Genomic DNA, 5400 nt, shown 5'->3' with positions numbered 1-5400 from the left:
CTCTGTGAGATGCACATTTTTCCATGCTGAGGTTAATTTTGCTTTGATCTCCTGTCTCTTGAAGTCCGGGCCCATATTTTAAAAGATACTTCCCTAGGATTGCATGGTTGGGAGGCAGTGAAACCTTTAAGGGATGGAGCCTTCAGTCTGTGGCAGATTTATCCTTGGAAGTGGACCAATTCCTTTCCCCTCTTCCTCTCCTCTGCTTCCTGCTGTTGAGTAGAGTACATTTGCTTCTTCTTGCTGGCTTTCTCAATCTTTGCTGCACCGAAAGCCACAGGAAAACCTGATTCCAGGCAGGCTGAGACCTCTGAATCTCAGAAGAAAACAACTCCCTCCTTCCATAAATCACTAAGATATTTGTTCGGTAACAGAAAGATGAAGAGTATTAGTATCTGCAGCATAACACTGGCTTGTCACAGTTAACCTTCAGATGTACTGAACAGTCTAGAATCAACATATATCTATTATTCTCTCTGATTGCTTCCTCAGAGGTATCTGTGCCTGCCCTGCTTACTGAAAAACAGTATGGCATGCTAATTCCACACCATGGGATACACTCCTGTCTCTAATCATTTGCTGTTTCATATAAATTTAAATTGTTTTCTTCATTGTGTGTGTGTGTGTGTGTGTGTGTGTGTGTGTGTGTGTTTATGAGAGCTGGTAAGCCAACAGGTACACAGCTAGCCAATGATCAGAGTCACAGAATGGATCCAAACATCACACTCTGTCACCATCTGGATTCCTAGTTTTGAAACCACATTGCTGAGCTCAATCATACAGACTTCAACGCATTTTGTATTTGCTTTCCAAGAGGCTGATCTGTGTTTGCTAATCACAGTCATCCTAAAAGTGAGCAGGTATAAAGGGAATGCCATTCAGTTTCTGTGGTTAGTGGTCTCTGAGAAGTGGTCAAGTTATACCATGAGCACACACATCATTGTTCACCATTGTGAAGATGTACAATTTCTGTCAAATATGTGCTCCCTTCAACAAGGTTAATGCATATTTATCTAAGGTCTTCAGTCAACAGTGAAAAGGCTCAAACTATCTAGTACTAAACTATATGTAAATAAAATCATTGGTCTTCTCAAAACTCACTGGGGATTGTCTAATAACTTTCACAAATTGTGAATGTTTTTAATTGATAGGAACTGTGAGTATGCTCATGCTCTAAATACAGCTCATAGTGAAAACAAGTTATTGAACAGTAACTGTAGAGACTCTCAAATCTACATAAATTGAACTTTTAAACTCTTAAAAATACCTCACACTTGACATTCTTTTTGAAAAGTAACAGTATTAACTTGCATATACAAGTAATATGTTATTGCAGGCAGGTGGTGAGCATCTCTACGTTCTTATAACATAATGTACAATTAAGCTTAGGTAAAAGAAACAAAGTTAAGGAGTTAACTCTTTGGTAACAAATAAAAATAAATGGCTTATACTTAGATTTATCTACTGGTGCTTTGGTTGAAAAATACGCATGTTTGTATGATTTATTGTCTCTACTTCCACATTTTGACTTTAAATTTTATTATTGTACCATTCAATTAATTAAATCTACGTAATCTGACTCTAATATGGAGATATGAAAAAAATCTAAGTACAGTCTACACGTTCTTAATTTGCCACAGAGAAGCTCACCACTTTGGAAGTACCCTAGTTAAACGCCAGTCATCAGCATTAGCGTACATGATCTGACTTTCTCTGCTTGATACTTGCAGCAGTTGTCAAGTGAAACAGTGATTTGGTCATGATTAAATTATCACAAACATGATAAGACACCAGTCTTCGACATTTTGTTTTTATCTATCTGTATATAGAAATATACATTTATATACATTCATAAATATGTGTCTGTACATGAATGCACAGGTTTTAAATAGAAGCACATTGCATTTGAAGTATAAGCATATAGTATCTCAGACTAGAAAAATGCTGTTTGTGTTTTAGATTTGTACAGCTTCAAGTCCATTTAATAGTATTTTATGGGACATATAAGAAAGGAAGTTTCTGCATTTGGCTTCCCTTAACTTACCCATTCTCTGCTGAGTCTAGAAGGGGCCTGCCTCATTGATCAGGTTCTGTAAAACTGGGGTTTCTAGGTGGTCTGGTCACCACTTTTTAATGGTCCTCTTTTTTTTTTTTTTTTTTTTTTTGATTAAACATGAGTCTTTATCGGCCACAGCTACTTGAGGGGGATGAAGCGGGAGGAGTGGATGGCACCGATGCCAGGCCGGCCGTGCTTCACATGCTTGTAGGTGATGGAGAACTCGTCCAGGTAGTGGCCATTCATCTCCGACCTAATCTCCACCTGGTTGAATATCTTGCCGTTGTACACGCCCACCATGCTCCCCACAATCTCGGGCAGGATAATCATGTTCCGCAGGTGGGTCTTCACCACCTCGGGCTTCTCCATGGGCAGCGCCTCCTTCTTGGCCTTTCTCAGGTACTTGAGCGGAGAGTGCTGCTTCTGCCGCAGGCCACGGTTGAGGCGTCGCCTCTGCAGGCGCTGTAGAGCTGCATCAGCTGCTCATAGCACGTGTCCAGCAGCTGGTCCAGGTCCACGCCGCGGTAGGTGAACTTGTGGAAGGTCTGCTTCTTCTGCTCCACTTCGGCCATCTTGAAGGCGACTTGGGGAAAAAAGGTCCTCATTGTTTTAGAGCACTGAGACTCTGCAGTTGCTAACCCATGAAAACAGTTTATAAACATCATCTTCCTGTCTTCTCTGGAGCGTCTAACACCAAGCATCCTCATTTTGCTTTGTTCTGACAGGTCACCTCTTCAGGATTCAATAGTGTTTCTCCTCCATGTTTCCTCTTAGAGTCTTAGAACTTTTGTTATCTTAGCTTTTTTCTTTTTTTTTTGGTTTAATTAGCTCAACCCATACCCAGCTTACATATAAATAAGTTAAGATAAAACCCTCAGATTCATCACAGATTTTTCCTTGCCACCTGCCAAGCACCTAATTATTTCATTAGTCTGTCTCTTCCAAAAAGCTTTCCCAAGCAACCCCTAAGTGCACAGGTCTCTTCCCATCACTACCAAGGTTCCAAGACACTTATTTCAAATTAAAACTAGGATTTTAATGAAGAGTATTAACACTGACATTCAGAACCTAAGCTGAGGTCATGTGTAACAGCATCTGTCAATGATCTCCAGAGGGACAAAGAGAATAGGTAGATGAGGAAGGATTAAAATGGAATATTGCTCAGTTAATTAAAAAAAGACATCATGAAATATGCAGGCAAATGGAAGGAACTAGAAAAAAATAAAACATCCTGAATAGGGAAACACAGACCAGAAAGATAAATATGTTATGTATTCACTTAAAAGTAGATATTAGCTTTTAAGTAAATAACCAATGATATAATAACAAAGCTACAATTTGTAGGCCAGAAAGTTAGGTGAAAAGGAGGTTCTATGGGGTTTGCAGAGAGATCTCCCTGGAATGTGGAAAGAGAATAGATTTCATGGGTGGATAGTAGGTGGATGATGATAGGGTGGCAGAATAAAGAGTTGGGGATGTGGGATGGAAGGAGAGAGTGAGGGGAGAGACAGATGGAACTGGGGGATCGTTGAGGGGTGGAGTGAAACCTACTGCAATGAAAACTTCCTGAAATATATGGATGTGATCTGAATTGGGGAAATACAGAGTGGAGTCTTAACTGACCAGGCAAGTCGGAACTGGGTTTTATTCATTCGAGTTGTTGGCCGAGGGCTTTCCCTGGAAACCCCCAAACAATCCAGGCTGTTTCTAAGACAAGAGATTGCTCTCCAAAAGCTGAGAGCAGGGCTGCATTGCCGAGAACAGCAACCTCACAGCTCATGAATGGAAAGAAGTTGAGCTAGTGCCTACATGGAACCTTCACCCTTTGTTCTAGTCTCTTCAGCACAGGAAGCTACTCTGTAGTCTACTGAAAGAGAAATGAGGACACAAACCTAACCACAAAATCTTCAACCTACAGTTTGTTCTACCTACAAAATATTCTAGGGCAATGGTAGCCCAGAACTTATAGTAGTCAACCAATGTCTGATTTGACCTAAGGCCCACTTCATGAGAAGGAACACATACCTGACACTGTTTGCATTACCAAGAACAAGAGATTAGAAAACCCAGAGTCATAGGGTTCAAACCAAATACTACTGAAAAAAAAGAAAGAGAAAAGGGAAAAAATAAATAAAATGATTCCTAATGGCAGTCTGCTATTCTCATAAATAAGTCTTTATCAGCCATTACCACAGAGGTTTCCTCCAGGCAGCAGGCAGGAACAGATGCAGAGACTTTGGGCCATTATGTGGACAGAGAGTGAAAATTGGAGGTCACCATGAACCCCTCCCTTCAGATGTAAGGTAATTCTGAAGAATAGGAGGTAGAAAGATTGTAAGAACTAGAGGGGATGGAGGACACCAGGAGAACAAGACTGTCCGAATCAACTAAGTAAAACACACATGAGCTCACAGAGACTGAAGCCACAACCACAGGGTCTCTATGGGTCTGCACCAGGTCCTCTGTATATACATTATAACTATTAGCTTAGTATTTTTATGAGACTCATGACTGTTAAAATATGTGGGTTTCTGTGTCCAACTTCAATATGAGATTTTGCTTCACCTTATTATGTTTTATTTTCTCATGTTTGGTTGTTATCACTTAGAAATCTGTTTTTTTTTTCTAATGAGAGAAAGATAGAAAGTGGAGTGGAAGTGGGGCAAAGTGGCGAGGAACTGGGAAGAGTAGAAGGAGGGGAAGCAATAACTAGAATATGATGTATGAGAAAAGAGTCTACTTTCAATAAAGGAAAATATGAAAAACTAAAATAAATAAAATGAAGCCTCTAAGGTACAAAATAATTTTCTTTTCATCTCAGATTATTTTATTAAATTATTTTTTAATGAAAAAAGAAATAAAAAGGAAAGGACATGACTCCTCCTAGTCACCATGCAAGATAAAGTATATTTAGATAAAAGAGAGATATAGACAGAAGCAGGTACATCTGGCAGAGTAGAGAGTGGTCTTGACCTTGAACAAGGAGAGGAGAGAGCAAAAGGGAAAGATAGATGCAAGAAAAGGGAACCTGGTCCAGTAGCCAGGAGACTAAAAGAGAACAGGTAGGGACAGCAGGAGGAAGGGCATCCCAGGCCCTTCCTAGAGATGTTTAGCATAACAAATGATGTATGACAACCAGGAGGTCCCTGTAACATCTAGGAACTGAGAAATTCAAGAAGAACCTGGTGGTTAGATCTGTTTTGATATTTTAAACAGGCAGCTCAGCCATTTATTCTAGGTTTCAGAGTTGACAGTTTTATTCTGACGTTATTTTAGAAACATACCTATATTAGCCCATTATTCTTGTCTATGTTAGCCACGTGGCTCGGTACCTTATTCGGCGA

The 5400-nt window shown here is 39.9% G+C and overlaps 1 pseudogene; it reads right to left on the bottom strand.

Annotated features, from left to right (window-relative positions):
- Nucleotides 1-2194: 2194 nt before the first annotated feature.
- LOC121452791 lies at nucleotides 2195-2628 on the bottom strand (annotated as a pseudogene).
- Nucleotides 2629-5400: the final 2772 nt, after the last annotated feature.

Source organism: Microtus oregoni, unplaced genomic scaffold (genome assembly GCF_018167655.1).
Source record: "Microtus oregoni isolate MIOR12 unplaced genomic scaffold, Mior012 000000F_ref0000247, whole genome shotgun sequence".
NCBI lineage: Eukaryota > Metazoa > Chordata > Mammalia > Rodentia > Cricetidae > Microtus > Microtus oregoni.
This window is presented reverse-complemented; position numbering and strand designations above follow the sequence as displayed.